The following is a 13,263-nucleotide window of genomic DNA, read 5'->3' as shown; positions in this document are numbered from 1 at the left end:
AGAATTGGGGGACACTGCTCTCCAGACCTCGCGAGTCTGTCACCCCTGCTGAAGCTTGTGATCTGAATAAACCTTATGATCAATGTTCAGTATGAGCAGACTCCTTTTTGTTGACAGCAATAATTGCCACCACTCATCATATACGACATAATGGCGCCCAACGTGGGGCTGGGTTTGCGTCTCTTCCTTGTTTCAGTCAACCGCCGGCCTGACTCTCTCTGAAGCATGGCCGAAAAAGGGTGAGTGTCCTTATCGCTTCGGAGTTTGTTAGATTGGATATGACTTGTGTACACTGAAGAGATGTTCCATTTCGACCTGGCCTCGGTGGCGTTGTTGCTGGGCGACTGGAGTCTGCTAAAATTTATTCCATCAAAAACGGCAGTTAATTGGAATGTAGAGCATTAAACGGTAGGATTTAAGTATTGAAAGTGTATAATTCATTGGTAACGGGTGACAATGGATTGGTAGAGAATAAATGTTGAAAGACGTCTGCATAGTTAGGGCACCGTGAATACGGAAAAGACCTCTTGATCGAGGCGATTCTTTAGGAATGGGCTACAAATCCGGACTTAGTTAGACTGGGTCAGGTTGATTCCTTAAGCGGGAATTATGAAGTGAATGGTTGTATTTATGTTATACTTCTTCTATAGCCGACGGGAGATATGTTGGGGATAACCTCTTGATATGAGATTCATCTTTCAAGGCAACAAAAAGTTAGACGGAGATAATGGTGATGATGATGATTTGGCCACGGTGCGGGGTGTTCATTTGTATAGCTAGTAGGCCGCAGTTAGCTGGAGGCTAGGGCTAATGCTTGATTGTTTCAGGCCACGTGGTACATCGTTGCTAAGGCTAATTTTTGTAAGGCTGAAGTGTGAATCATGCTACATTCTACATGGTGGCTGAGGTGGATGCTAATGCTACATGCTAATTGTGTTTTGTGTCGCAGTGTACCTTAGGCTAAGCTAAATGCTAATGCTACATGCTAATTGTGTGGTGTGCTACATGCTAACGGATATCCTTAGAGATTCCATTGCGATGGATTAAAGTCTCTTAAACTTGTCACTGTCTGTAAGTCAGGTTGTATGTTTTGTGAGCGCTGTTAAATGTTGTTTGACTAGGAGGGGAAAACGAGAGTTACAGTTGGAGTGTTATTCTGTCTGTTTGGGGAGAGAGAATAGAAAATCTTCCTTTCACGGTGAAAAGGGATTTTTGAATGGTTGTGCGCATGCGTTTAATTTTGCGATACTACCCGACAGAAAGGGGGAGTTTATGACACGAGATTAGGACACGTGTTGATTTTACGGGGCTAAAAACTACGAAATGAGGGTGGGCTAAGCCTACAAAACAAAATGGTGGGGTACAGGTCATAGGTCCCATTTGGCGTTACCCTGCAAGGAAAATAGATAGACAGAGGAGAAATTTTAGCACGATGATTCTAGTTTAAACTGCGATTGGTTAAAGATGAAACTTGTTTTGTAACCTATTGAATTTATAAATTAGATATAGGGGAACGGATTATAATAGATTGAATTGAATTAAATTAAATGACGGATGAAAATAAAATTTTAAATGTTTTTGAGCGATCTATAATTCGTCCTGAGTTAAAGTCTTAGAGCGAATGTAAAACGGACGAATATTGAATGTGGATAACTTGGTTAATTGCATAAACTGCTGAAATCTTGTGTGTTTCTATGTTTTTTTGAAATATGAGAGGAACATGGAACGGCGAGGTGAGACGAGAGAGAGAGGAGGGGCTGACGGGTGCGTGGCGTGACGTCACATGACGTGACATCACATGACGCAGCAGAGGATCAGATATCAGGCTAGGTTGCAACATTTTCCAATTTAAAGATATGTGATGTTATGACAATTTTACATAGGCTTGGCAAATACTATTTCATTAAAAATTGCATTTTGGAAGCTCTGTATCACTGGGGTTTGATTACAGATGTGTTGAGAATCAAGGATGGATTGAGGATTCTTCTGTAAATTTATGATAATTAGGGGGTTAGAGCAAGGGGTTAAAGGCTTTGTTTATGGGTATTTTAGTCTGAAGTTTACTAACTTCATTTACTTGCATTTGATGGGTTGTGGTAAGATAGCCAACACTAATTGATAAATTGGTGATATAGGAATAAAGAATTGGTTTTAAAATTATTCATAATTTTTAATTGAGTTTTTAATTGGTTTTTAATTTTTTAATTAAATGGTTTTGGAATAAGGCATTTAATTGAATTTTTTAATATTCATATTTTATTTTATTTTATTTTTGGGGTTGTTAGGGTTATATTAATAATTTAAGGGGGGAAGCCAGAGGCTATACAGTCTAAAATAGCATAGTTCACAATAAAGGAATTTAAAAGGGTTGATATAGGGGAAAAATTGACTAAAATAGTAATTATTTAACTAAGGTAGTGTTAGAAGAGACTAATGGCAGAAGTTAGTACACCTTTCTCACATATGGATTCAGCAAAAAGACACCCACCTTACGAGAAGAAAAAGTACAGCTTAGGGATGTTTATCCTCAGTTCCAGTCATCATTCAGGAGAGTGATTATTGCCTCAGAGATGAAGATGAATTCAAAACTCCAGAAGGAAGGAAAACCGGGATGTCTGGGAACTTAAGGAGATGAGGATGATGAAGATGAGAGTGATTGATGAGAGGCCATGGGTGGATATGACTCTGTGATCAGAAGGAAGTTGGCAAGAGAGAAACGAAGAAGGATACACGAGATTTAATCTCTGATGAAAGTTGAACGAAGAAGGGGACAAGAGATTCGAGTTCTGATGAAGAAAGCGATGAAGATTTGGAGATTAAAGGTGCTTTATTTTCAAGAGGAGTTTGTCCTACAAGGACTGGCACAGAAGAAAAGTAAGAAGATGATGGAAGATGATATTTCGAGGACAGAACTTAGAACTAAGGTTGAAGAATACTGATATGTCAACGACGAGAAGGAACAGGACTAAGAAAACTGCTGAGAGGATCCCAAGAATTGGAGAAGAAGAAACTCTGAAAACTCAATCATACAACGGTGGAGAAGATAAGTTTTGGTTATGAAGAATCAGAGTGAACCAAATCAACAATCACTGTTACAGCTTTAACTGAACAATATCCAATGCAATTGTACCAGCCAAGGGGGTACCAGTTGATTCATATCCAAAGCCAGTTTCTGGACAGACACATAATGGTACCTGTTAGTGTCTAGAAGATCCGGAAGGGGGGTGCATTGCTGAGAGCCTCGATTAGAGGAGAAGAGAAAATAGCTAACAGTTGAAACAACCGGCCATTAGAAGTGATAGTGAATAGGGGAAAAACTTATTTGGGTGTAGGCCTAAAGAGGTTAAACATCTCAATAATTGATAACTAATTGGGATAGGGATTTGAGGTAGTAAAACAGTTAATCAAAATAGACATACTAATATTAGAAGAAACTGTTATGGCAGTGTTGGGAAGAGATGCATTGTTTAAATTGAATTGTACAATAAGATGTACACTAGACTGTCTATTAAGACAATCTGTCTGAAAAGTTAAAAGGGGTGATTATTATTCTGGGGTACATTCTTACACTAAGGGATTTCAGGCTAGGCTAAAAGGTGGTTAGTCGTTTTGCCAAGTCTGTGTGTAATGAGTCAGAAGCAGGTGGGGAACTTTCCCAATCACATATTCTAAAATTTGGTGGTAAGAGATTTTGTCAATAAGTCAGGGGAAAAGGTTTTAAATGTTATGAGAGAAAAGATTAGATTAAAATAAGTTAGGGGTAGGCTAGGGTTGAAGGGACTCTAAGACAGTAAGTTAAGTTTCAAAGTTAGTAGTGAGAGAGAGAGAGAGAACAATGGTGAATGACACTGTAGAGTAGGGAAGATCAAGGTAATTATAGGTGTATTTGGTACAAGTAAAGAGTTCAAAGTCTTAGGGGAAAACTGGGGAAAATTAGGAGTAACTAAGGACATCAACACGTGAGTCTATTATAACAACAGTAAGAAGCAATTTAACTCTTTCAACATTGATAGTTATTAAAGTCATAAATATATCGCATTTGATTATAAGGGAACCAATACAGCACCAATGTTAGGGGAAAACTACTTATTAGGGTTTAGGATGGGACGTTTCTCCCATATGGAGAGATAATTATGGAGAATAAGTATTGTTGTCAGGATCAGGAGTAAAAGGAGGGATAGTTTGTACAACGATATGAAGTGAAAGAGGTTAGGAGTGACTGTTCACTTATGTTGCGTAATGTTACAGAGAGAAAGGTCAGGGAGAATATGTGTACTTATCTAGTGCAAGCATTAGAATTTGTTCCGGGTAGGAATTATTGGTTAAAGGGCTATGTAATTCATAAAGTGATGCCTATAATGGAAGATTTGAAATCTGTTGAAGCTTCCGCAGTCACCAAGGGAGTTCAGGAAGTGTAGATTATAGTAGTCACTCCAACAGTAGATAATACACAGAGGATAATGGGAACTTTTGCACTAGAAGTAATTAAGGTTAATAAATCAACTACTTTAATGATAACTTTGGAAGGGATTAATGATACGATGTAGGGAGTATGACATCGACAACAACTTTTCTGAAATTAAATGGGGAATGTTAGACTCATGGGTTATGTTACGGATGGAGAGTGCTGTCAATGATAGTACGAATGGGGTTAAAATAGGAGAACCGAGAGTAGTAGAGAGAATATAGATTCATCATGAAAGGACAGGATGAGATCTTTGATTTTAATGACAGACAGGGAGAGGTATCTGATCAGTACCGCTCGTTCTTCTGTTGTGGAAATTGGAGATATATTAACTCATTCTGTAAGATCAGTGAGGAATCTTGAAGGTTCATGTCTGTTGAGAATTCCAGCACCAGACGTGTTAGACGGTCGTGCCTCTATCAGGTATGGTTCAGTCTTATGCTTTGTCATAACTGTGGTATTGGCAACAGTCATTGACAGATAAAATAATGTCGCTGTCAGAACAGTGGTTTAAGCCTAGGTTTAAGTAGTGTTCTTGGGTAAATGAATTACCCTATGGGAATTGTTAAATGGGAAAGGAAAATCGGGTAACAACGGAACCCTGAAGTATTCAGGTGAAACATTGAGGGCTAAAAGTTGTTTTATAAAATATAGGATATAAGGGTATGTTTATGGGAATATCAGATTGGGATGTTATATGATAACTTTGGATTAGCATGAACATAAGGTTAGAGATGACAAATATAATGTAACTTTTTATGTACCAGGTAGTAGAAAAGCAGGACTTTGATGGTTAAACGATTAGCTTTTGACTGACAATGTGACTATGGGGAATTTTAGAGATATTTAGGGGTTTGGGGGTGATAAAGAATATATATTCTTACATTATGAATTAACAGGATTTGGTTACATGTCAACGTTGAAGCTTCCATATGAGGCTTTTACTATTAAAAAGAGGAGTAGCACCGAACACAGATCAATTTGAAACTAGAGTTCAAAATAGGGTGACATGGCGACATGTCATAGTCTTCAAGCCTATCATTGAAGGATGAATGTAAGGGAGAAGGGGGACTTTATTCATGGTATGGTGTAACATTTGGGAAGATCATATTGATAAATATTAGTTATACTTTGAGTCCAGATAGTTCAGATAAGATCACTGGGGTTATAGATGCATTATAAGGGATGTGTTTGGGAGATCTGAGAAGATTTGGTTGCAAGATCAATTAGGCCAGTAGGGGCAGTGATGGGTCAGATTTTAGTTTCAGCTTTGATAACACTGTGATGTTTGTAATTTGTTACTGACCTTTGAGAAAGCTATGATATTGAGATAGGTTGGAGAGTGATTCTGGAGACAACACTCAGATGCCGTGTTGACTGTTCCTGATCTGGATAAAGATGGATGGACTACTGATGGATAAATATCATTTTTTTATGAGTTGATTATTTTTCAAAAAATTTTTTCAATAGTAGGGTGATGTTGGTATGATTTATGAATCAAGGGGGATAGGTTAATGTGATTCATACATCATTTATAGGTCATTTTTATATTCTTAAATTGATGTTGAGGTTTAATTTGAAAATGTTGTTTTGCAAAAGATACTGTTTGGTCGTTTATTTTCTTGTCATTCCAGAAGTATTTGGGAGAACATGTGGAGATTGGAATACTCAAACAAAGACAATATGAAGGGACAATATGACTGGAGGAGATGAAACAAGGAGGGTGTGGCTGATTCCATCATCAACAAGTCCATGGGAAGAGGACACTACAGGGAGATGAAGTGTAGTGACTACATTCCAGTGTTTGCAATGAAATATAGACATGTAATACATAATTGTGTAATAGCCTCAGGGATTAATTTTTGTAGAATGATGTTTGATGTTATTGATTACATGTAAGGATCTTAGATGTTTTGTTTATTTCGGTGAATGTTTAGGGACAGAGAGGCTAGGAAGGGAGAGTTTCATTGTCCGGTCCTATGGGTTGACCAGCCGTACAATGGATGTTTATGGATAGGATTTTGTTTGCAGGGGCTTACATGTGTATTTAATTGCATCATAGTTTCAAATGCATTTACATGGTTAATGAGGTTATCTGGAGTACCTGACGGTGGTTGCCTGGGGCAGAGGGACCGTGAGAGAATTTTACTGTCTTGATTGATATGGATGGATGGCTGCTGGACAGTTTTTCGCTCTTACACTCCATAGAGATTTCTTCATATGTCATAGTAATGTATTCATACTTCATAAACAGTTGTTCATATTTCATAGTAATGTATTCACACTTCATAAAGATAGTAATGTATTCCCACTTCATAAACAGTTATTGCATAAGAAGGAATTTACGCTCTAGAGAAGAATGTTTGGTTTAATGTTAAAGATACTCAATGAGATAAATTGTTACTTGTTATAATCTTATTCTGTTTGGTTTCGAGACGTTTAGGTTGTCTCGAAAGGGGGAATGTAGTGTATTGACAATATGATGGTGTTAAAAGGTTTTTAGATGGAACTGAAAGAATGTTGGTTGTTCAGGCCAGAGGGGGGATGTTTATGATGTTATTTGAAATGTGCCGCTTGAGGGTGACGCCCGAGGGGAGACTGGTGATTGGCCAGAAGAGGGGGTAACCCTTATTTTGGTATTGTCTATATAAGAAGGGTTTTAGACAATAAACCCAGAGCAGCCATTAGAATTGGGGGACACTGCTCTCCAGACCTCGCGAGTCTGTCACCCCTGCTGAAGCTTGTGATCTGAATAAACCTTATGATCAATGTTCAGTATGAGCAGACTCCTTTTTGTTGACAGCAATAATTGCCACCACTCATCATATACGACACTAGCTCAGTGCTGCCCCCTTTCATTGAGTAGGCCTATCTCCCAAGTTGAAGGCCGGTGAGGTACTGCAGGCTGCCATTATCACCTAAATTATCCTTTTAACTTCGTCTGCATTTGATTTTAAAGTAATCGGTTCAAGGACATACATCTGGTGAAATAGAAGCAATTATTGGTACCATGATTGTGTAAGTTGTGCGGTCGGCCTTCAACTTAAAATCATCAATGTGAGGGGGCAGTCATTCTCCCTGACCTTAACCATAACCCTTACGTAACCTTACCTATTTTATATTTCAACTTCAATGTGGTATGGACGTCCCAAGGACCACCTGGGCAGTGGGCAAGGTAGAGTTAGATGCTGACAGACCTGGTGCCAGAACGAATCAGTTGGATGGCATTTGATTTCCATTTTTTCAGGGAGGTGCCAACAGCCTTTATTATTGATATGTAAAAATACAATTTATACAACGGGTGCGGTTGGAATTCAAATTGCCATTGTCTTTCATGCTTTAGAACAGCCCACTGTGTTTCTCTGTCATGCTTTTGAATGCATCATGATCTCCTCTTAGAGGGAGTTGATTAACAGAAAAAAATGCAATCATGTCAACAAAAGAGCCCAGGTAATATCGATGACGAACAAGCTGATCCATGTTAACCAGTGTGGATATTTTCTGCATTAGGCATTTCTCTCTCCCTCCACATAGCCTCACATGTTAAGTGTTCTTTCGAGGTGGCATGTTTGTTCAGTCCTTTATCTGTCTTTAATGCATGCTTCCAATCACAGAACCCTTTAATGGTAAAGGTTGAATCTGATGATGCAGACGGCAGGGGAAACAAAATACAATGTCACCTTGTACTGAATACTCTTGCCAATCTCCATTATGGTACCATGTATTAGCAAAAGGCCACTTCTTCCCTGAATACAATCTTACTGGAAACTTATCTAATATCACCTGACTGGGCATCTCAACCCTAACGTCATCTGAGGCTGCTCCTCTGGATGTGGGTGGTTCTGGCCCGTGTGCTTTAGCATGGCTAGAAGCTGCTGCTGAGCTGGGTGGCGGCAAGGAGGCTGGTGGTGTGACTGGGAGGGGGACTCTGCTATCTTCACCGTTGACAGAGACTAGGCTAGCCGAACTCTGTGGGCTAGCCATTGCAATGATCGCCAGCAACTGTAGCAGTGGTTTCAACGAGTGGAGTTTCAGCAGCACTTGTTGCAGCAGATGATACATTCTTTTAAAACCAATTTCTAATATCCATTTGAAGGTCTACTGATCACTGAGGTACACTGTTGTGTTTAACAAACGCTCTACCCACTACTAATTTGAAATGGCGATAAAAAGAGACGTGACATCATGATGCATGTGATAGGTCTAAAACCGTGTCAGTCATAATTACTTGAGCCTTATTTAATTTAATTTAACAATACAATAATTTTTTTTGGTAATTTAAACTTTAAATGGCTGTCGTGGAAATTACCACCAGGGACTCCTGAGGTCAATATTAAATGAATCATTTTTTATTATCAGCAAGCTGGAGAGGTTCCAACAAACTTAATGCACCATAGTATACGTCCGTCGGGAGCTCTACTGGGGCAGTCCCGTTAGTTCTTTTATATACTGCTTACACAGACAAGTTATATTTTTAATTATTCATCATTAATTCATCATTAACGTTTGGTTCATGCATGTGACCGACCAATAACTCACGAGGCATCTTCTTTCCAAGCTGAGACCTTGAAACTGAGACCCCTTTTGGTCCTCAAAGCAATGTCCTGGGCGTACTGCCGAATTGCTTATATTGATAGTGAGGATTCCTCCCAGGCACGATCAATCAGTCACTTGCATGAACCCAGTCGAATTGGTTATTAGAAAAGCACAAACATAAAATGTTCCTTCACATGGCCTAAATATCATACAGTTTCCTTCAACCATGTATTTTATTTGGAGGGGCCAGGAGGTATGGTAGGGTGGGCCAGGCCCCCTAAGGCCCGCCCATAATGCCGGCCCTGGATGCTGATTGCAAGTATGTAGTCTACACATAACCCGCATGAATTAAACAACTATATATATAAATGGTGACACAAAACATTTGTTTTAAGTAAGATATTTCTAAATCTCAGTCTGCCGAACAGCAATAGCCTGTCATTTTATCCATCACGTCACGTTTTGTATTACTTTAGGCTATCCTCCATATTTCCAACAATCACAAAACGTGTCAGGCCAAGTAAACAGTCATGGGTTCAATCCCCAAATCACCCCCTTCCCTCTGCCCTCCATTTGCACATTCATGCGCGCCTCTGCCATATGCACAAGTGTCCGGTAGCTGAGGGAGTGAAAATGATGTGTGTAGGGGCTAATTTGAGCCTCAGATAGCCACTTTGACCGAGTCCGCAACGCTGCCGGCTTTAGAGAAATGTGGTAGTTAGTTTTGAGTTTAAGAAATTTCACACAAAATAATGGAGAGGCATGCTAATTATGAGCCACCTGTATTTGTTTGTGTCTGATTCTGAATACCTCCCAAATGAAATGTTTAACTGTTACTGAGGTTTATATCTTGTAGAATGACAGGGGGAATTTTCTCATTTGTATGTGGAACTGGAACATGAACTGCATCATTCAAGTCACGAGTCTGTCCCGGTTGATGGGTTTATTTGATCCCTTCACCACTATTGAAGTTACACTCGAGTTTCGTCAGTAACACGTGACAACAGAGGCCCTCCCGAGCAGGTTGGTAGGGGCGGGGGGCTGGTTTGGGATTCACAAATGGGATTCATCAATTGGGTGTGTTCGTACCTCCCTTTAAAAGACCTTCGCTTGAAAAACAAGAAAAAACGGCAATAGTACGGCAATAGTTCTGTTTGTCCATTTTGGAGACGCCTTAGCCACATTACACTTCCTCAATATAGTCAGAATTAATCTAAGATAACTCAAGAAATCTGTCATTAAGTTTGACGTTTTTGCCAAGGAGATTTCAATTTTACATCTAACTAAGACGTTTGGTGCAGTATTTCTCAAAGAAATTACAACAAATACTTTTCTGAAGAATCCCTACTGTTGACCAATCACCGACGAAGGGGTGTAGACTTCAGTAATCGACTTAGGCTTGCCTCAAGAAAATGTTTTGTGTTCCTTGAACAGCCGAAAAAACCCCTACCAGTCCAAAACAAACAAAAACGTCACAAAATCTCATCATAATATATGCACAAACTCTTCCGAACTGTTTAGTCTGGGAAGCATGTGGACGCCTTTAGTCTAACGGCTGACTGTAGTAGTAGTGCATCTGTGACAGACTAAAGTCGGACACTAGTGGTTTTCCAACAGCAAGGCTCAGATCAACATAGCAGTGTCAACATAGCAGCTATTGTTTATAAAAGTTTGTCTTTATAATGTATAAATAAACTTCTATACCCCCATATCACACAATTAATTGGTTAGAGAGAGGTCTCATATAATTTTCATATCCCCTGTAGCTTTAGAATCGTGGTAAAGTTGGTTCCTGTTTCAGTCACATCTTTGGTTACGTTCGAGTGGGTCAAGCAAAATCACCCTAATGATTGGTTGACAACTAGTGCCTCCCACTAGCCATGCGATGGCTGCATGATGCAGTTGGTGAGAAGCAGCTGTAGCAACTTGAAGGTGACTTCATCAAAAATGGCATGACCTTTGATCACATGGTTTTTGTAAAGTTCATGCAATCGATATGTTAGCGCAAGTTGAACAATTTTTTATCCCCATAATGCAACATACTTTGAAAGACAAAATGTATCCGCTCGAACGCGCCCATTGCTAATAGTCTTGCAAATTAAAATGAGTTTATTGTCAATAGTTTCAAATGCAGATAATATTTTTGAGAATGCACAAATGTATTAACATTTGGATTGAGTAAATATAAAATCATCCATAATCCAATAGTAAAGAAATCAAGAACATGATAAACACTGCCAATGAGACCATGATTTGATTGTGAAAGCACTGATTATAAGAATAAAAGGTTACCATGATCATTACACAAAAAATTGAGAGTAGGTTATATATTTCAACACTAAGACACTAAAAACGTGAAATATTATGACATCAGTAAATATTATGACATTGAGAAATGAAATTTGACACCCAGTATAGTATACAGTACTGAATGGCACAAAATGAAAAGTCAATTTACAACTTACTGTAAAGAACCTACTGTTCTTTTAGCAAGCTTATATCTCATGCAACTTGCACATAAGTTACTGTATCTATTTTAAAAAGCCATAGGCTACCTAATGAATAATCAATTTTAAGCAAAAACAACAAAGTAAAAATGTTGAATTGTCACTCACCTAAGGTTCAACAATAAATGATTCACAGTATGATTATACTGAATTCATGATATTCATATGCTGAATATAAAAGTATGATTTTAGCCCTTTACCAACATTTCCCCAGGGAGGTTTTGTTATTGGATGGCTGTACGGATGTCGTTATACTCTGGGGTGTTCTGGTCCAGGTACTTTTCGTCGGCCACCCAGGACTTCAGCCTCTTCCGCTGATTCTGGTCGATGATCCCCTCTTTACAGTAGTGATTCAGCATCTGATTGAAGCCAGCTTTGTAGTATAACACTGTTCCTTCATGAGACATAATAATGGATCCCGGGGTAAGTTGATTGGTGTTTCCTAGAATAAAAACATAAACAAATTAAGGGTTAATATTCAAACTGAAATGAGAAAAATCTAGTCAAGAATTTCCTATATAAGGACAGACAGGACAATAATCACCTGCTCTGAGCTGGTCAGAAGCAATCGGATGAGCCATGATGAAAGAGAACTTCAGTGATTTCTCCACATCTCCGCTTACAAGTGTATCCGCCTGCAGCTTCCTATGAGTTGGAAGGGCATGTACAGTGTTGTTAAGAGATTGAGAACATTCCGAATAGGGAAGCAGCATAGATGGTAAGTATTCAATTCCTAATACACCACAAGAATGGAACTTTTCAAATTGTAGCAAAATTGCCTGGTCCTCAAAGAAGAGGACCAGGCAGGAACCCTGCTTGAATTAAATCAAAGTAGGTTTGTTTCTGTGTTTTTATTTCAGCCTCGATTGTGTATCACAGGCGGAAAGAAAGGGATGGATTGCACCTACAGTGCATTCGGAAAGTATTCAGACCCCTTGACTTTTTCCACATTTTGTTACGTTACAGCCTTATTCTAAAATGGATTAAATAGTTTTTTCCCCTCATCAATCTACACACAATACTCCATAATGACAAAGCAAAAACAGTTTTTTAGAAATTGTAGCAAATTTATTAAAAATAAAAAATTGAACTATCACATTTACATAAGTATTCAGACCCTTTACTCAGTACTTTGTTGAAGCACCTTTGGCAGTGATTACAGCCTCAAGTCTTCTTGGGTATGACGCTACAAGCTTGGCGCACCTGTATTTGGCGAGTTTCTCCCATTCTTCTCTCCAGATTCTCTCAAGCTCTGTCAGGTTGGATGGGGAGCGTCGCTGCATAGCTATTTTCAGGTCTCTCCAGAGATGTTCGATGGGGTTCGGCCAGACATTCAGAGACTTGTCCCGAAGCCACTCACTCCTGCATTGTCTTGGCTGTGTGCTTAGGGCCGTTGTCCTGTTGGAAGGTGAACCTTCGCCCCAGTCTGAGGTCCTGAGCGGTCTGGAGCAGGTTTTCATCAAGGATCTCTCTGTACTTTTGCTCCGTTAATCTTTCCCTCGATCCTGACTAGTCTCCCAGTCCCTACCCCTAAAAAACATCCCCACAGCATGATGCTGCCACCACCATGCTTCACCATAGAGAAGGTGCCAGGTTTCCTCCAGACGTGTCGCTTGACATTCAGGCCAAAGAGTTCAATCTTGGTTTCATCAGACCAGATAATCTTGTTTCTCATGGTCTGAGAGTCCTTTAGGTGCCTTTTGGCAAACTCCATGTGGGCTGTCATGTGCCTTTTACTGGGGTGTGGCTTCCGTC

This window comes from Coregonus clupeaformis, unplaced genomic scaffold (genome assembly GCF_020615455.1).
Source record: "Coregonus clupeaformis isolate EN_2021a unplaced genomic scaffold, ASM2061545v1 scaf1426, whole genome shotgun sequence".
In the NCBI taxonomy this organism is placed as follows: Eukaryota; Metazoa; Chordata; class Actinopteri; order Salmoniformes; family Salmonidae; genus Coregonus; species Coregonus clupeaformis.
Note: the sequence above shows the minus strand (reverse complement) of the source record.